At 49.3% G+C, this 20,560-nt stretch overlaps 1 long non-coding RNA gene across 1 annotated transcript; it reads left to right on the top strand.

The window, feature by feature from the left end:
• The first annotated feature begins 548 nt into the window (after positions 1-548).
• LOC127753845 (uncharacterized) lies at positions 549-2,784 on the top strand. The gene is made up of 5 exons (XR_008012717.1): positions 549-747; positions 1,085-1,366; positions 1,462-1,566; positions 2,412-2,473; positions 2,568-2,784. It is a non-coding gene; the product is annotated as an uncharacterized LOC127753845 (long non-coding RNA).
• The last annotated feature ends 17,776 nt before the right edge of the window (positions 2,785-20,560 follow it).

Raw genomic sequence — 20,560 nt, 5'->3', positions numbered from 1 at the left:
ATTTACACACCTCTCTTATAATTTATGAAACCATATGGGAGATTTGTAAAATTTATGAACAATGTTAAAAATACTTTATCAGATGAACAAATGATGTTTATCAAATTTAAAATTGTTTAAATAGAGTTAGATTGAGAAATTACCAAAATAGAAATTTTGGATCTTGATGAGTTCTACAACTTTGATTTAGGTGACTTTTCCATTTGAAATCATTTATTAACCCCAATTTTTGTTCGAAGTTGTCAAATTCTAAAAATTCAAAATTTGCATTGTTCAAATGAACTTATTTGTAAAAAAGACCAATACAATAGTTGTAGATCTCGATGAGTTCTAAAATTTTGTTTTTTGCGATTTTTGCATTTGAAACATAAAAAGCAGCCTAAAATTAAATTTGATGTTGTTCATAAATTAAAATTAAAAATACCATAAGATCATTCATGTTTAGGCCCAAATGGCCCAACTATTTCTGACCGTCCATCTCCGATCTAATAGTTCTCATCGCCATCCCTAACCTTAGCCCCATATAAAACCCTCCTCTCCACCCCTCCTCCCTCTCTCTCTCTCTCCACCCTCAGCCGCCCCACTACCATCCATTCTCCTCTCCTCTCCTCTCCGGCTTACTCCCCCCTCACCGCTTACTGCGCCGCCTCCGTCTCTGCCGCTGCCAGGCTCGGGAGCGGCGGATCTGCCGCCGACAGCGCCGGCATCCGTCTCCGCCTCTTCACGGCGGCGTCTGAGCCGGGGCAGGTATCCCTCCCATTCCCTCACCTCCCCTCTCACCTCTCCTCTCTCGGCGCGGATTCCGGCCGGAGCAGCTGCCGGAGGGCGGTGGCGGCGGCGGCTCCAGGCGGTTCCTGCGCGGAAGGTGGAGGCGGCGGCGGTGGCGGCTCCCCTCCCTCCTCCCAGATCCGGTGGAGGCGGCGGCGGCTCCCCTCCCGCCCGTGTACCTCCCGCGCCAGCCCGCCGCGCCCCTGCTCCTCGCGCTCGACATCGGCTCGCGGGTTTTCCTCGCTCTCTCACGCGCGAAGTAGTTCGGTCGTGGTGGAGGGATGAACTCGTGGGGTTTTTTTCTTTTTGTTCGCAGGGACTCTGATAAAGCTGGTGTACACGGCGAGCTGCGGTGGCGGAGGCGCGGAGCTGCGGTTTGCCAAGTTCGAGAGGCGGAGGCTGCAGGAGTGTTTTGACTTCGTCAGGGCGCAGGGTCTCGTCTCCCCTCACCGCTTCCCCAGTGTAGCATCACCACCATGGCGACGCAGCGGAGGCACGCGGCTGTGGCATGGACACCTACTACCGCCGCCACCTCTCCGGGCAGCAGCCGGGAGTACATGAAGGCCAAATGCAGCATGTAATGCGCTGATTTAAGCACGTACGAAAAGGCTAATTCTGCACATTATCTTTCCTTTTCTTATATGGTACATGAATTATTCATTATCCCAAAATATTTGTAAATGCTATGTGCAGATTATAAAAGCTGTTCTGTAGGAGGAAAATCATTCTTGAAGATTGAGTATCATGAATTCCTACATCTAGACAGTCTTGATGTTATATAAAGAACTGTATAATTTGGTAAGTACTGATACAATGAATGTCAGTGATTCCCATGTAGCAGATAACTGCAATAACCCTTCAATCAAATCTGGGATGAAACGTGTAGTTGGGAATTATTGCCATGTTGGTTAGTCCTATTTCTGATGGTGTCGAACCAAGCAGTAGAACTGTAGAAGTAGTAGCTTTGCTTACAGAGTTGGATATGCTAAGCATTACAAATGCATAGGTGGCTAGAATATTAGTTCATTTCATGGAAAGTAATTGTACATGTAGAGCTTACAATTGTATCCTGATCTGAATGATTATTGGTGTGTCTGCAATTGTACATGTAGAGCTTCCAATTGTTAAAATTTAGACCATCATGTCATAGAATTGCTTAAGGTGAGATAAATTCAGTAGGACCCTCATTCTTGATGATTTTGGGTTGTCATGCATCAAAGGAACCTTCAGGAAGTTTCAAAAAGTCCCACATAATTGGGTTATTACTAAATGGAGCTGCTATTGCTTCTCTCTTTGAAATTATCATGCTAATTAAGGCAAGGGCACTTATGAGATGTATGTGTTTGTGTAATACATGAAATTGTACCTCTTCAGTTCTGTAGTTACGCAGCCAATGGCGCAGCGAGCTTGTTTTTTTATGATGAAATGGCTAGCTTCGGTAGCTGATTTAGAGTTTTGCAGCAGCAAAATAAAACGTGATAGCTGAAGGAAAATCTTGGATTTATGGTAGTATTCATGCACATCAACTGGCATTAGACAATCTCACATTTTGCTTGCTTAATTTACACACAATCAAAGCTTAATTCTATATATAACATCAGGATTTTGTTGTGCCTAAGTAACACCTCTTTTGCTATGGATAGATGAATCGGAAGCAACAAGGAAGCATATGCCCTTTTGTCGTTTGATTGGCCGCAACACTCAGGTCAGCCTCAATAAGGTTTTTGTCTATTCTCTTAATGTTACCTTGCTAATTCAAGATCTTTTGATTCGTGTGATTTGGATATGACTTTGCTTAGGTCAATGTGTGAACGGCTATTTGGCATTTGGCTGGATTTGGTGGTCAGTGACCTGTACTAGTGATGTATTATATCTGGTCAGTGAACCTGTGATGTAATTGAACATGTTTTGGATAGTGATTTGTGGATGTAATTAGCTGACTTGTCATGTAACTGATTTACGGATAACCTGTGATCTTTTTTTTTTCTGAATTTATGATAGCCTGTTTTGTGATCATGTATTAAATGTGAGCTGAATTTTGTTAATTGGGCTATAAGATGTCAGATTTGGATTTTAATTGGGCTAATTCTGTTTGATATATGGGCTTTTTGAGTGTGCATGGCTGTCACACCCTGAAGTTCTTCTCCCAAGCCTAAATTGAATTTATAAATGGTCCTAAGAAAATACCGGTGTAAAAGCAAGAGTGAAACCCTAAAGGAATTAATGTAAATAATAATCGGAATTAGCATGTGGAATTTTTTTTGAGTTTTACATGTCGAAATACGCTAACAAGATTTTTAGTGGAATTTTCAGAGCTCTAAGAAATAATTTTAACCAATTAAAAATGAGCACAAGCAATATTTAATTCCCTGGAAATTCTTTTCCTCCTTTTTCTTTCTTTTTCCCTTCCTTTTTCTTTTCGGGATGGGCCGCCGGCCCATTCTCTCCTTCCCCCCTTTTTCCCGCTGGGCCGGCCGACAGGCCGAGGCCCAGCTGAACCGGCCGCCCGACTCCCTTTCTCCCGGGGTCGCCGACAGGTGGGGCCCACCTGTCGGGTCCTCCCCCAACCTCCAGCCGCCGCCACCGCGCTCCGCAACCGCCGCCGCGCCCACGCTCCTGCCTCCTCCGGGCCACGTCGGCCACGCCCGCGCGTGCGCCCGCGTCTCCTGTGCCCACTTCCTCTCTCTCCCGCCCGCGCCCGCGCTCGAGACGACCGGGATTCGATTTTCGAATCCCGCCTCTCTCTCCTCTCCCACTTCCCCCACGTCGGCCGGCGATTCCCGCCTCTCCCGGCCACGTCCGAGCTCCCTCTCCCCTATTTAAGCATCCCCACTCTTCCCTCTCTCTTTTTCCCCATTTCGCCAAGCTTCCCCGTGCCCTCTATCACCCTAGCGCCGTCGCCCTCCTCTCCGCCGCCGCCGCCGCCGCTCCGGTTGCCGCTAGCCGCCGTGTTGAGCCGCGCCGTCGACGCCGTCGCGTTCGCCGTTGTGCGGGCCGTCCTGTCCACCCCTCCTCCGTCGGAATCCGCTACCGGAATCCACTCCGTGCCGTGCGCCGGTGAGCACCGCCATGGCCGCCGCCTTTGGCCGGCGTCCTCGCCCTCTCCCATTTTCCTCTCTCCCTTTAATCCCTCTCATCTTGTTCGCTAGGTGGTTCTAGAGCTCGTCCCGCTGTCGCCGTCGCCCTCCGTCGCCGATCGTCGCCGGTGAGGCCCCTCCTCCCCTTTTTCCCTCTCTCCCGCGCCGCTTAGCCGCCACGCCGCCGCCTAGCCGTTTAGCCGCCGCTATCGCCACCCGCGTCGCCGTGACGCCGTCGTCTTCCGCCGCGGGCCGGTCGCCGCCTCGCGTCGCCGCTGTGTGCGCACCGCGCCGCCGCGCGCCATGGCCGCCGGGCCGGCTTGAGCCGTGCCCGCACGCGCCGGCCGCGAGCCGCATCCGCCGTCCGATCTACCGGGCGGTAGATCGGGGCCGTCCGTTCGGTCGCCCGCGTGGCTGCCGCGTCGGCGCCACGTCAGCACCACGTGGTGCGCCGCCCCTTCCCCGGTCCGTGGACTCGGCCCACCGTGAACCGCCCTCCCCGAGTCACTGCCATGTGGGGCCCGCATGTCTCTCTTCCGGGATTTATTTATTGCGCAATAATTCAATTAAGGATTTTTCTGTTTATAGTAAAAACACAGTGAATCTTCGAAAATTCATATCTAATTCATCCGAGCTCCGTTTAAGCCCATTCAAGTCTCAGTAAATCAAGAAAAATGTGTAGAATCCATTAAAAATGGTTTTGTTCTCTGTTTCAGTAATCTTATAGCCTGTTTGTATTGTTTGCTTTGTATGTCGCTTAGATTCCGGCTCTCCCGACGCTCCGGTGTACTTTGAAATAGTCGCCGAGGTTCCTCCAGCAGCAGAGCAAGGCAATTCATGCTTGTCACTTGAACATGTTGATCCTATATTGCAAATGGTTTATTGTTTTCCTTCAAATACTGCATTGTTTTGCAATAATACTATGGGATGTTTACCTACTGTTATAGCCATGCTATTCTTGTACCATGCTCCTTTGTTAGCTTGGGATGTGACATGACTAGATGTTGGACCAGGGATTGCTTAGCCATGCTTAGTTCAACTAGCACACAATGGGGGAAATCATATTAAAGTATAGACTGTAGGTTCTAATGTTAATGTTGGATTACTGCCACCGTCCTGGTGTTGCTTAATTAAAATAAATCATATGGTGGGCTGTGGGTGCATGGTTTTGCTGGTCGCGCCCATGGCATTTAAGGACCGGTTCGCGGGATGCCCTGGAAGAACTTATCATACTTACCACAAGCCAGCGTGGGCAACGGCTGCGCCTTGTAGTGTAGCTTTCCTCTAGCTGACGCATCCAGGCAAGGGTGGGCGTGATGGAGTTTGGATGGGCCCTGCGACGGCCTATGCGGCTTCCGGATTCACCTAGGCACGAGAGGGGACTGCCCGCTGCCTTGCGAGGAGTGGGGGTGAAACCTGAGGTGTGGTGTGCTTGGTTAGAGGGGGTTATGCGAAGGGTCCTGTCACGGCCTCTATCCGGTATGTCATGGTGGCATGTCGGCGCACGGAAACATGTCGTGGGGCTGTGTCTTGTGGATACAGTTGTACACCTCTGATCAGAGTAAAACTATTCGAATAGCCGTGCCCGCGGTTCTGGGCGGTCAACCAGATTCACCGTGATTAGTCTCACCCTAGTCTAGTCTAATGGAATTGAATAGTCTAGGTGGATGGTTGGGCCTGTTGCAACGTGGTGTAGCGTTGGACAGTGGATGGTTAATATTGATTAATTACTACAACTGTTTTTCTGCTTTCAACTACTGTTTATAAATGCTCGCTTTATGCAAAAGAACCTCTATAGCTATCCTTTGATAATTCCCTGCATCATACCCCTATTCCGGTATGACTTGCTGAGTACGGTGATTGTACTCAGTCTTGCTCTATTTTCCCCAAACCCCAGAGTTTGAGTATGCGTCAGATAGTTGTTTCTCCGAGGAGTAGGCTCCGTCCGTGCCGTCGAGGATGCATGTGGAGTGGTGTTCCCGCTCCAGTCCAAGTCGAAGCTTAGCTCCAATTGCCTTTTAATTTTCCGCTGCATTTATGTAAGACTTTTATAATGTTTGTAAGACGTGGATCTGTATGTCAACTTTGTCGTTTGTGTACCCCGGCCGGTCCTGGACGGGGATTCTAATGCACATTCTGCTTGGAATTCTATTCGGGAATTTCTGGGCGTGACAAGTTGGTATCAGAGCCGACCTTGACCGTAGGACAAGCCAAATGGAAAAACCTAAGAGCCCTTTGAATCCTTTTCATTGCATATGTTCTTTGCAATTGGATTTGTTCCGGGAAAATTGGGATCTGTTCTTGTGGTTCAAGGGAAAAATCTTGGTCGCTAGTTTAAGTGAGATTTGTCAAATCAAGTCAGTCTAGGGTTTTAGTAAAATTATTTGAGATTTATTTGACAGTCAGTCGGGATTTGATGGGAGGAATGCATTAGGTCCTAACTCAGGAATATGGGTTGCAAGGTATTTATGCTCTTATTGTTATTATTAGTAAGTATATAATTTCTCATTATTTGATCGCTATGTAAGTCTGTCTTATTTATTCGCTCTCATGCAAAATGATCTATGCATAAAATTCCGCTCTTACTCGCTTATTTTATTTGAGTTTTTTATAGCTTTATTTAAATTGGATTTGAGCATGCATTGATCCTACCCCTTTGTCTTCTCTAGATGGCCGACCACCCACCCAATCACCGCGGAGAAGGCATGGACGACTTTGTGGCAGAGTTGGCTTGCATGACCCTAGTGGTGGGCTACCCCAACGCGTCAGAGTACTCGACTGTTCCGCCGCTCAGTGGCGAATTTCCTGACCGTGTTCGTCTGGAGGTTCATGGCTATGTGGGCACCTGCCTCGCTAACATGGTGGTTGAAGCATCTGGAGGCACCGCAGATCACGCCTGTCAAGAGGCAGCATATCGGATGATGGCCAGACTTCGTGAGCGCCACAACTACATCTTCTGCAACACGGTGTACCGTTTCCACCCTCGCCGAGCAAGTGGTGACGATGTCAGCACCTTCCGCCCGACAGCCGGCGAGAACGACACCACCTTCGGTCACATGTGCGCCGTGATGAGGGGAATGGACAGGATGCACTCGGATCTGCACAAGATGTCCAAGGCCTTAAATGATGGGAAGCTCGTGAGGATCATAGCTTTGAAGGATGAGATAGCACGCCTGAAGAAGGAGAACGCTCAGTTGAAGGGCCTCCCAGCGCCAGGAGGAGTCCGGATCCGCACCACGCCCCGCAAGTCGACGACTGCACCCGTGCGCATTTAGTTTGCGCCCAGGAACCCACCTCCGCCCGCAGCTCCCGCAGCTCCTCCAGTTCCGCCCGCAGCTCCCACAGTTCCAGCAGTTCCTGCAGCTCCAGCTCTAGTCCCGGCTCCCGTCCCTGTGTAAGCTCCCGCGTCCGCTCTCTCCTTCGCTCCAGCGTCAGTCGCCAGGGGTCCAGCCGGTGGCAACGGAGGTTGGTTGCCTGCTACTCCCAGTGGCAGCCGCGACCACAGCAGCAGCAGTTCCAGTGGCACAGAGCCGGGCAGCGGCGAGACGTATCTGCAAGACTCCAGGAGCCGCTCAGAGGGACCTGGTGACGAGCAGGAGGACGCCTTCGACTCCATCGACCGCAGGAGCCGTTCCGAGCATTAGGCTCGCTTTCCCTTAGTTTACCAACTGCTTAGTATTTGTCTGTTAGTTTGAGTGTTTAGGTCTGTTCGCTTGGGGGTCAGTCGACGGTCGATATCATGTGCCTATGATATGGCTGTCTTAATAAGGATTTGCTTGCTGTTTTGAGTGTTTTAATTCAGATCAGAACAATTGCAGTTTAAATTCCTATATAATAAAGCTTAGTTCCTGAGCATCTGTTTTTCTTCTTTTCCACCCCCTCCGTCTGCTCTCCCTCTAGATGGTCAACACCAGGAATGGCAGCCGTGCAATAGGTGAGGGCAGCAACGGCGAAGAACGCACCGACGGTGGGCATCCCAACAGCGCCTCTAGCCACGGTCCGCCACCGCTCCCCGAGAACTTGACGCTCGCACAAGTGATGGCCCATCAGACTCAGATGATGGCGGCCATGATGCAGCAGATGCAGCAGCAGCACCAGCAGATGCACCAGAGGATGCAGCAGCAAGCCGAGTAGCAGCAGTTTGGTCCCCCTCCCCCTCAGTCCAAGCTACTAGAGTTTCTATGCGTCAGGCCACCCACTTTCTCTAGCACCACCAACCCCATGGAGGCGAATGACTGGCTCCATGCCATAAAGAAGAAGCTAAACCTTCTGCAATGTAATGATCAGGAGAAGGTCGCCTTTGCCACACACCAGCTCCAGGGCCCCGCGTCAGCTTGGTGGGACAATCACATGGCTACCCGCCTGCCAGGTACAGAAGTCACTTGGGCGGAGTTCTGTTGCAGCTTCAGGAAGGTGCAGGTGCCAGACGGGGTTGTGGCACAGAAGAAGAGGGAATTCCGGGCACTCCACCAGGGCAACAGGACAGTGACTGAGTATCTCCATGAGTTCAATCGTCTAGCGCGATATGCACCGGAGGATGTCCGCACCGATGCCGAGAAGCAGGAGAAGTTCCTAGCAGGCCTGGATGACGAGCTGACCAACCAGTTAATCTCTGGAGACTATGCCGACTTTGAGAAGCTGGTTGACAAGGCAATCTGTCAGGAGGATCAGCGCAACAAAATGGACAGGAAGAGAAAGGCAACGCAGTTCCGGTCCAACCAAGGAAGCCACCAGCGCCCGCGCTTCACTCTCGGACAGCAGGGTGGACCTACCACCATGATCGTCCGCCAGCATCGCCCTTTCAACTCGAGCAGCTTCCACCAGGGCGCCAGTGGCAGCCAGAATCACCAGGGAAGTCAGCCCAACCGAAGTGCAGCTCCGCGCCCGCCAATGGCACCAGCATAGTCAACTCCATCAGCCCAAGCCAAGAAAGAGACTGGAGCAAAGCCAAGGTCCTGTTTCAACTGTGGCGAGCATGGTCACTTTGCTGACAAGTGCCCTAAGCCAAGGCGTGCCGGGCCAAGGTTTGCCCAAGCTCGTGTCAACCACGCGTCCGCAGAAGAGGCGCAAGCAGCACCAGAGGTCGTACTGGGTACGTTTCCTGTTAACTCAATCCCTGCAACCGTACTTTTCGATTCTGGTGCAACGCATTCGTTCATTTCAAAGAAGTTTGTTGGGATGCATGGGTTAAGAAAAGAAGAGATTAGTACACTAATGAGGGTTCATACCCCGGGAAATAGTTCAACCTCGGTCAGTTATAGCCCTTCAGTGCTAATAGAAATACACTGATCACGATTTCTAGCCAACCTCATCCTTCTTGAATCCAAAGATCTAGATGTCATCCTTGGGATGGATTGGCTAACCAAGTTCAAGGGAGTCATTGATTGTGCGAATCGCACAGTCACCTTGACCAATGAGAAGGGAGAAACCGTGGTGTACAAGTCACCAGTCTCACCGAAGCAAGGAATCTCCTTAAATCAGATTGAGGTGGAAAACCTTGTGGGCACCGAGGAGAAGAGTTCGCGGAAATTGGAAGATATCCCCATAGTCTGCGAGTATCCAGAAGTGTTCCCCGAAGACCTCACTACCATGCCACCCAAGAGAGAGATTGAATTCCGGGTTGATTTGGCACCGGGGACCACTCCAATTTACAAGAGACCGTACAGGATGGCAGCCAACGAGCTAGCAGAGGTCAAGAAGCAGGTTGATGAGTAACTGCAGAAAGGGTACATTCGACCAAGTACTTCACCTTGGGGTGCTCCGGTCATTTTTGTGAAGAAGAAGGACAAGACAAAGAGAATGTGTGTTGATTATCGCGCACTCAATGAGGTCACAATCAAGAACAAATATCCTTTTCCGCGGCTTGATGATTTGTTTGATCAGCTGAAAGGAGCTAAAGTGTTTTCTAAGATAGACCTGCGATCAGGCTATCACCAGTTGAGAATTCGGGAAGAGGATATCCCCAAGACAGCCTTCACCACTCGGTATGGGTTGTATGAGTGCACGGTTATGTCTTTTGGACTTACCAACGCACCTGCATTCTTCATGAACCTGATGAACAAGGTGTTTATGGAATTTCTGGATAAGTTTGTTGTGGTATTCATTGACGACATACTCATCTATTCAAAATCTGAACAAGAACATGAGGAACATCTCCGTCTGGTACTCGAGAAGTTGAAGGAGCACCAATTATATGCCAAGTTCAGCAAGTGTGACTTCTGGTTGTCGGAAGTCAAGTTTCTGGGTCACGTCATTATAGCTCAGGGCGTGGTAGTCGATCCATCGAATGTGGAGTCAGTTACCAAGTGGACCCCACCTAAGACCGTGTCACAGATTCGGAGTTTTCTTGGACTTGCGGGTTATTACCGTCGGTTCATTGAAAATTTCTCCAGGATTGCCAGACCTATGACTCAGTTGCTTAAGAAAGACGAGAAATTTAAATGGACGGCCGAGTGTGACAAGAGTTTTGAGGAACTCAAGAAGAGATTAGTGTCTGCTCCAGTTCTGATTCTGCCCGACCAAACAAAGGACTTCCAGGTCTACTGTGATGCGTCCCGCCACGGGCTTGGATGTGTTCTAATGCAAGAGGGCAGAGTGGTCGCTTATGCCTCGCGGCAGTTGCGTCCACATGAAGGGAACTATCCAATGCATGACCTGGAATTGGCAGCGGTGGTTCATGTTTTGAAAATCTGGAGGCACTATCTGATTGGCAACCGCTGCGAAGTATACACGGATCACAAGAGTCTGAAATATATCTTCACCCAACCTGATCTAAATCTCCGACAGCGAAGATGGTTGGAACTAATCAAAGATTATGACATGAGCATTCACTACCATCCGGGCAAAGCCAATGTGGTGGCAGATGCATTAAGCAGGAAGAGCTACTGCAATGCCTTATGCACCGAGGACGTGTGTAAGGAATTGCAGTAGGAGCTTGAACGGCTCAACGTGGGAATTGTAGAACACGGGTTCGTAGCTGCTCTAGAGGCACGGCCTACGCTCGTGGATCAAGTCAGAACAGCTCAAGTAAATGATCCGGAGATAGCTGAACTGAAAAAAAATATGAGGGTCGGAAAAGCCCAGGACTTCCTTGAGGATGAACATGGCACAATCTGGATGGGAGAAAGATTATGCGTGCCTGATGACAAAGAGCTGAAAGATCTGATACTCACCGAGGCTCATCAGGCTCAATACTCCATTCATTTGGGTAGTACCAAGATGTACCAAGATCTCAAAGAAAAATTTTGGTGGGCCAACATGAGGAGGGAAATAGCTGAATTCGTCGCGCTCTGCGATGTCTGTCAGCGAGTTAAAGCAGAACACCAGACACCCGTAGGATTGTTACAACCTCTTCAGATCCCGGAATGGAAATGGGAAGAAATTAGAATGGATTTCATAACAGGTCTACCCAGGACATCATCGGGCCACGATTCAATCTGGGTAGTCGTGGATCGACTTACCAAAGTTGCTCATTTCATTCCAGTGCATACTACTTATACGGGCAAAAGGTTGGTGGAGCTCTATCTCTCGAGAATCATGTGTCTGCATGGAGTACCCAAAAAGATAGTATCTGATCGAGGGAGCCAATTCACTTCAAAGTTCTGGCAGAAATTGCAAGAGGAATTGGGAACCCGGCTGAACTTCAGCACAGCCTACCACCCGCAGACCATCCCGATGGTCAGACCGAGCGGGTCAATCAAATATTGGAGGATATGTTAAGGGCTTGTGTGCTTGATTTTGGTGGAACATGGTACAAAAGCTTGCCGTATGTGGAGTTCTCTTACAACAACAGCTATTAGGCCAGTCTACAAATAGCGCCGTTCGAAGCGTTGTATGGCCGGAAGTGCCGCACACCTCTCTTCTGGGATCAAACAGGCGAACGTCAACTGTTCGGAACAGAAGTGTTAACGGAAGCAGAAGAGAAAGTCAGAACCGTTAGAGAGAGGCTGAGAATTGCCCAGTCTCGACATAAGAGCTACGCGGACAACCGCCGAAGGGAGCTCACTTTTGAAGCAGGGGATTACATGTACCTTCGTGTTACTCCGCTCCGGGGAGTGCACCGTTTCCAGACGAAAGGCAAGTTAGCACCACGCTTCATGGGACCATACAAAATCTTGGAACAAAGAGGAGAAGTTGCTTATCAGCTAGAACTTCCATCCAACATGATCGGCATCCATGACGTGTTCCATGTGTCCCAGTTAAAGAAGTGCTTGAGGGTACCCGAAGAACAAGCCGATTCGGAGCACATCGACATTCAAGAAGATCTGACTTATGTGGAAAAGCCGGTTCGTATTCTTGAGACCAGTGAAAGAAGAACCAGAAATAAGGTTACCAGGTTGTACAGGGTTCAGTGGAGCCACCACTCAGAAGAAGAGGCAACGTGGGAAAGGGAAGATGAGTTAAAGGCCGCCCATCCGCACCTCTTCGCCAGCTCTTCCGAATCTCGGGGTCGAGATTCCGTTTAAGGGGGGTAGGTTTGTCACACCCTGAAGTTCTTCTCCCAAGCCTAAATTGAATTTATAAATGGTCCCAAGAAAATACCGGTGTAAAAGCAAGAGTGAAACCCTAAAGGAATTAATGTAAATAATAATCGGAATTGGCATGTGGAATTTTTCTTGAGTTCTACATGTCGAAATACGCTAACAAGATTTTTAGTGGAATTTTCAGAGCTCTAGAAATAATTTTAACCAATTATAAATGAGCACAAGCAATATTTAATTCCCTGGAAATTCTTTTCCTCCTTTTTCTTTCTTTTTCCCTTCCTTTTTCTTTTCAGGATGGGCCGCCGGCCCATTCTCTCCTTGCCCCCTTTTTCCCGCTGGGCCGGTCGACAGGCCGAGGCCCAGCTGAACCGGCCGCCCGACTCCCTCTCTCCCGGGGTCGCCGATAGGTGGGGCCCACCTGTCGGGTCCTCCCCCAACCTCCAGCCACCGCCACCGCGCCCACGCTCCCGCCTCCTCCGGGCCACGTCGGCCACGTTGGCCACGCCCGCGCGTGCGCCCGCGTCTCCCGCATCCACTCCCTCTCTCTCCCGCCCACGCCCGCGCTCGAGACGGCCGGGATTCGATTTTTGAATCCCGCCTCTCTCTCTTCTCCCACTACCCCCACGTCGGCCGGCGATTCCCGCCTCTCTCGGCCACGTCCGAGCTCCCTCTCCCCTATTTAAGCATCCCCACTCTCCCCTCTCTCTTTTTCCCCATTTTGCCAAGCTTCCCCATGCCCTCTATCGCCCTAGCGCCGTCGCCCTCCTCTCCACCGCCGCCGCCGCCGCTAGCCGCCGCTAGCCGCCGCTAGCCGCCGTGCCGAGCCGCGCCGTCGACTCCGTCGTGCGGGCCGTCCTGTCCACCCCTCCTCCATCGGAATCCGCCACCGGAACCCACTCCACGCCGTGCGCTGGTGAGCACTGCCATGGCCGCCGCCTTTGGCCGGCGTCCTCGCCCTCTCCCATTTTCCTCTCTCCCTCTAATCCCTCTCATCTTGTTCGCTAGGTGGTTCCGGAGCTCGTCCCGCCGTCGCCGTCGCCCTCCATCGCTCGCCGTCGCCGATCGTCGCCGGTGAGGCCCCTCCTCCCCTTTCTCCCTCTCTCCTGCGCTGCTTAGCCGCCGTGCCGCCGCCTAGCCGCTTAGCCGCCGCTATCGCCACCCGCGTTGCCGTGACGCCGTCGTCTTCCGCCGCCGGCCGGTCGGCGCCTCGCGTCGCCGCTGTGTGCGCGCCGCGCCGCCGCGAGCCGTGCCTGCGCGCGCCGGCCGCGAGTCGCATCCGCCGTCCGATCTACCGGGCGGTAGATCGGGGCCGTCCGTTTGGCCGCCCGCGTGGCTGCCGCGTCGGCGCCACGTCAGCGCCACGTGGTGCGCCGCCCCTTCCCCGGTCGCCGCCGGTCACCGCCTCGCGTCGCCGCTATGTGCGCGCCGTGCGGCCGTGCGCCATGGCCACCGGGCCGGCTTGAGCCATGCCCGTGCGCGCCGGCCACGAGCCGCATCCGCCGTCCGATCTACTGGGCGGTAGATCAAGGCTGTCCGTTCGGCCGCCCGCGTGGCTGCCGCGTGGCCGCCGCGTCGGCGCCACGTCAGCGCCACGTGGTGCACCGCCCCTTCCCCGGTCCGTGGACTCGGTCCACCGTGAACCGCCCTCCCCGAGTCACTGCCATGTGGGCCCGCATGTCTCTCTCCCGGGATTTATTTATTGCGCAATAATTCAATTAAGGATTTTTCTGTTTATAGTAAAAACACAGTGAATTTTCTAAAATTCATATCTAATTCATCCGACCTCCGTTTAAGCCCATTCAAGTCTCAGTAAATCAAGAAAAATTTGTGGAGTCCATCAAAAATGGTTTTGTTCTCTGTTTCAGTAGTCTTATAGCCTGTTTGTATTGTTTGCTTTGTATGTCGCTTAGATTCCGGCTCTCCTGACGCTCCGGTGTACTTTGGAATAGTCGCCGAGGTTCCTCCAGCAGCAGAGCAAGGCAAGTCATGCTTGTCACTTGAACATGTTGATCCTATATTGCAAATGGTCTATTTTTTTCCTTCAAATACTGCATTGTTTTGCAATAATACTATGGAATGTTTACCTAATGTTATAGCCATGCTATTCTTGTACCATGCTCCTTTGTTAGCTTGAGATGTGACATGACTAGATGTTGGACCAGGGATTGCTTAGCCATGCTTAGTTCAACTAGCACACAATGGGGGAAATCATATTAATGTATAGACTGTAGGTTCTAATGTTAATGTTGGATTAGTGCCACCGTCCTGGTGTTGCTTAATTAAAATAAATCATATGGTGGGCTGTGGGTGCATGGTTTTGCTGGTCGCGCCCCTGGCATTTAAGGACCGGTTCGCGGGATGCCCTGGAAGAACTTATCGTACTTACCACAAGCCAGCGTGGGCAACGGCTGGGCTTGTAGTGTAGCTTTCCTCTAGCTGACGCATCCAGGCAAGGGTGGGCGTGATAGAGTTTGGATGGGCCCTGCGACGGCCTATGCGGCTTCTGGATTCACCTAGGCATGAGAGGGGACTGCCCGCTGCCTTGCGAGGAGTGGGGGTGAAACCTAAGGTGTGGTGTGCTTGGTTAGAGGGGGTTATGCGAGGGTCCTGTCACAGCCTCTATACGGTATATCGTGGTGGCATGTCGGTGCACGGAAACGTGTCGTGGGGCTGTGTCTTGTGGATACAGTTGTACACCTCTGATCAGAGTAAAACTATTCGAATAGCCGTGTCCGTGGTTCTGGGCGGTCAACCAGATTCACCGTGATTAGTCTCACCCTAGTCTAGTCTAATGGAATTGAATAGTCTACGTGGATGGTTGGGCCTGTTGCAACGTGGTGTAGCGTTGGATAGTGGATGGTTAATATTGATTAATTGCTACAACTGTTTTTCTGCTTTCAACTACTGTTTATAAATGCTCGCTTTATGCAAAAGAACCTCTATAGCTATCCTTTGATAATTCCCTGTATCATACCCCTATTCCGCTATGACTTGCTGAGTACGGTGATTGTACTCAGTCTTGCTCTATTTTCCCCAAACCCCAGAGTTTGAGTATGCGTCAGATGGTTGTTTCTTCGAGGAGTAGACTCCGTCCATGCCGTCGAGGATGCCTGTGGAGTGGTGTTCCCGCTGCAGTCCAAGTCAAGGCTTAGCTCCAATTGCCTTTTAATTTTCCGCTGCATTTATGTAAAACTTTTATAATATTTGTAAGACGTGGATCTGTATGTCAACTTTGTCGTTTGTGTACCCCGGCCGGTCCTGAACGGGGATTCTAATGCACATTCTGCTTGGAATTCTATTTGGGAATTTCTGGGCGTGACAATGGCCTAGATTCAATTTCATTGCAACGGTTGGGCCTATTGGCCCTTTTGAATATGTATGGCCCACTTAATATGGATGGATATAGTATAATTGGGCTGAATTTATTAGTCTACCCCATAAACAAGTTGCTCACTATATGGACCTTAATAGGCCACATAGAATCTCATTACGATTTTTAGGCTTGATGGTGACGAAAATGGATGTCATAACTCTATGACGAAATGGATGTCATAACTCTATCACGACAGAAGAATCGTTACTAGATTAATGACAAAAAATAAGATTTCGTCATAGAACGCTATTAGAGACGCATGATAGGTGACGAATGTCACAGATTACACAACATGACGTAAATTTCACTGTTTGTGACGTAAATGAAACGTCACTTATCATAAAATCTCTTGTAGTTGTGCCTGATGTGCCTGCCATCGTCGAGTTGGCCACCTGCATGGCTGCCACATGACGTCCTCGAGCTTCCCTGTCAGGCTCATATATATGCTCTGCTGCCACAAAAATCATCAAATGGAACAGCTCTTCAAGAAGTGGAGCAGGGGTGATAGGAACTGACCTTGTTGGTGGTGACAATCTGTGACTCCGAGGTAGGCTGCGGAGGAAAGGAGGTCGGCGTAGGTGAGGAGCCAAGGAGGGAGAAGTCAGGCCACTGGCAAGAGAGATGCCCTCCACCTCCAGGAGCTCATCGATGGCTGGGTGTGGGTGTAGGTCCCCCAGCACTACGCCTGCCACGACACAGTCTTCGGTGGTGCCGCGGTACAGAAGGGGATGTGGTCAGCGCGACGGTGGCGCTGAGGAGACCGGCAAGAGGGTCGGGGGGCATGGCGCGGCAGCGCCTGCGGGCTGCGGCATACTTGAGCTAGGATTTGGTGCAACGCATGCGAGATACGGCGCATGGTGGGGGTGGCGTGCGACCCGTGCAGGGCAAAGTGGGAGAGAGGGGAGGGGAAACGTGAGACGATTTGGAGCGTTGGGTTGGACGATATAGGTCGTTGGATTTAATGAATAAAGTTTCTATAGGACTGCAGTTGATAAACTATAGTAGGGTAAATAATTTAGTTAGTGTATTCGTGCTATTTGTATAATTAAGCAACGCTATTATGTCATCTGTCTGATCGGCGATACGAACCATATGCAAAAAAAATGAGGAAGCAATTTTATGGCTACAACATTTCTGACACCATGTCGGGTGGATTTGTTTTGTATCAATGATCAATCACATAAAGTATTATTGATGACTTGCGATGGTTATCGGAATCACTAAACATTAGAAAATTTTTTGGTCTTCTAGAACTTTCAAATTTCTAAATGTTGGGTTGCTTCGAGTCATGTAGGGTGGGAAAAAAAACTTGCAACAGTTGAAAGTGGATGCTCAAGGTGCTAGCCAACTAACTACAAACGTGTTTTTTTAAGTTATATACGAGTTATATATTGGTTACATGATAGTTTTAATATAATTAAACACTAATTATACTATTGAAAGTATTTTTTTTAAAAAAAATCTAGCGATGTATAGTTACTCTCCTAATTAAATGTTTACAAGGTTGGGATTGTGCGTTGAGGAATAGCTACTTTTCTTTTCTTTTTCAAAAAAAAAAGAAATTTCCATTTTGCTTGAAGTTCTGTGGTGATTTTCCATTAAAAAATGGAGAAAACTCGAATTCCCCTTGGACCTATTGTTAACAACCAAATTTGATAATTCAAGTATCGGAGATGAAGATAAAACCAAAGCAGAATCCAGGATGGAGATCGTTACGGAAACAGAGCGAGGATCGACTAAAGTCTGAATCGGCTGCAATTAGGATCAGCAGAGTTCGAGTCGAACAAGGATTAGCCGATTAAGCCGATTCCGGCAATATGACTTGGTTCACGTTGTCGGATTGAGTTAATGTGCTTCATATGGATTGCCATGCACGGATTGAGTTCTGAGGAGGCAATTATATCTATTAATTAGGATATTTTATGTAATTTCCTTAGAGATAAGTTTAGGCAAAAGTCTGCCGCAAAGACTTATGGTATCTTAGAGTTTGTTAGAGATAAGAGTCGTGTCCGACAAGGACATATTTTGTATCTCGGGTATAAATATGACCCGAACCCATGTAATCAAATAACACACGTTCAATAACAATCTCGGCGCATCGCTACCCTTTACTTTTCGTTTACTTTCGACGAGTTTTTGCTTTCGAGTTGAGCTGCATTGGTTTCGATCTTCAACCAGAGGTAAAACTTGTTATGGTGGCTTGCGTTCTCAGGATTAGTGCTTCCATCTTTATGATACTCGAATCTTGTTTATGTAATTCGTCGAGTTATCATATGCTCTATATAATCTCTGACAATATCGTTATCTAACCTTCAAATCGGCTAACATCTATCGTTGGAAGGCAGCCGATTAGGTTAAATATCAATGTTAACTTAGATTATATAGGGTATCTACCATCCTATGAAACAACCAACGGCTTGATTGTCTAGATTTTTGTTGTTCTTTTCATACTTATAGCTGTATCAGTTAAGTTTGATCTTATAAGTCATGATTAGAACCATAATCTCTAGCCTGCTTTTGGTTGCCGATTAGGGTAGTGTCGAGGTTTCAACCGATCTTACCTGATTTAGCTTCATATTTTATGTGCTTAATTGATATGCTATATCTGCCCTTTATGTTAAGATATTACTGCATTTAGGTATATTAAGCTTCTTGTTTGGTATATTCTGCTTGTCTTAGTATCTCAATATAGAGTTGTATCGAAGTATTAGCCGATACATGCTAGATCTATCTGATCGACTACGCTATGAATGCTTATAATCTTCTTGTTAATATATATTTCGATCTAAGTGATTTATATTGTCTCGGCATGGCGACCGATCTATCCCAATCATTTGATTTAAATATATATAGATATTAGGATTATATTTCATTAATAACCACAGCCGATCGAATAGATTTAGTTCGTTCTTGCTTATTTATATCTGCGATCGACTCAAATACAACATTGGCTCAAAGATAGATGATATGTCATCAGCGACTGGCCGATCGGCTATCATTTATAAATTTAACTACTATTTTTCTGTCTTTATGTTCGACGATATTTTGTACATTTTTTTATAAATGAAAGAAATGAAGTGTGTCAAAGTATTAATTTCGGGAATGGCGATATAATAACGAAATTGGTGATTAATTATCACTAATAACACAACCTGGCGTACATGGCGTATACGTATGAATATTGTGAGACACTTGCCGTCGGCTGCTCTAGTATATACGTACTCGCGACATTTTGATATAGGGTGATCGATCCAATTTCATGGTTGGCTGATGGAAGGAAAAAGGTGTGAATGTTTTCATGGGAATGGAAGCATATGCCACTGTAGCACTGTCATTAGAGGAAGTTAATCACATGATTTGCCGGCCGTTAATCTCTGACATCATATGCATGGAAACCACGTACATGCTTGCATGGAAACCAAGGAAATCAAAAGGGCAAGATAGCTCTATATGAAAGTTTCTTTCTATGAGCAGTGCGTGAGCGTATAAGTATACAAGGAAAATTGATCCATATCACGTCAGATTGGAAACGAAACAGATAATAGCAGCAAGCACCTGAGATTTCACATGGAAATACTACTCTCCGTATCACCATAGAATGGAAGCTTCAATAATCATATCACAATACAATGGAATTATCATAATCATGATATTTGCTAAATGGAAATTTGGCTTATAGATGGAAGCGGCTGGCTGGCTGAGCAGATACTAATCCATGTATGAGCTAGCCTGTGAACCGACTTATCACCCCTATAAAAGATTGTCCATTTCATTTTACAGGGGGACAGGAGAAACACAGGGACACAACACACAGAGACAGAACACACACACGAAAAGGCACAGAGAGAGAGAGAGAGAGGCACACGCCATTTCGGCCGGAGTATCTCGGCGTCCGGCGGGAACGCGTGTGCTCGGTGGCCGGTGACGTTGGCCGCAGTATCTCGGCGTCCGGCGAGGAGGCGTGCTAAGGAGGAGGGGAGAAGACAGAAACGCAGAGGCATACGAGAAGAGAGACTGACACACACGCAACACAAGCTGTGCCGCCATATCGCCGCCGAGAGCAGACACACATACAGAGAAGAAGAGGTGGAACGTCGTGATCGGCAGCACATGGCGGTGATGCTGCTACCTGCCATGTGTAATGCTATTTGTTTCTTTGTCTCTTGTCTTCTCCATTTCAGCTAGCATACACGCAAGGGTGGCGGATCATCAGTGATGACGAGGTTCGGTGGTCTGTTGGGAGATATCATGGCATCGCTGCCGTCGGTCATCACACCGGCCTGCACGGTCAAGGCGTCTTCACTCCTGCCGTCACCACCGGTGATGTGCTCGCGCATCGTCGACCTCCTGTGTTCGCTTCATGGCTGACACTGATGATGAGCTTGACCCCGTCATCGTCGCCGGCGCCAACCGTGCCTTCACCGACAACGGGCGCAAGCTTGGAGTCGGCGCTGGTGTCATCATCAATCATCATCGTTTATCCTCGCGGCTGCCACCGATGGCGAACCTGATCCTGGTCATCGTTGCCGGCGCCGACCGTTTCTCCCCTGCCGACCGTCTCTCAAGCTTGGAGCTGCCGTCGGTGTGGTCATCAACCATCGGCGTCTATACTCCTGGCTGCCACCAATGGCGAACCTGTCCCTGGTCATCGTCCTGGCGCCGGTCGTTTCTCTGCCGATGACAAGCTCGGCCTTGTTACCGTTGCCGGTGCCAATCGCGCATTCGTCGCCAACGTGCAAGTTTGGATCCGCCGACTGTTATCACCAACGTGCTTGGCGTCTCCGCCGGCTAATGATGACCTCGCGTCCATCGTCACTACCGGAGTCATCCTCACGCCAACGACGATGGCGTCACGCTCG

Source organism: Oryza glaberrima, chromosome 11, assembly GCF_000147395.1.
Source record: "Oryza glaberrima chromosome 11, OglaRS2, whole genome shotgun sequence".
Classification (NCBI taxonomy): Eukaryota; Viridiplantae; Streptophyta; class Magnoliopsida; order Poales; family Poaceae; genus Oryza; species Oryza glaberrima.
Note: the sequence above shows the minus strand (reverse complement) of the source record. Positions and strands in the feature narration are given on the sequence as shown.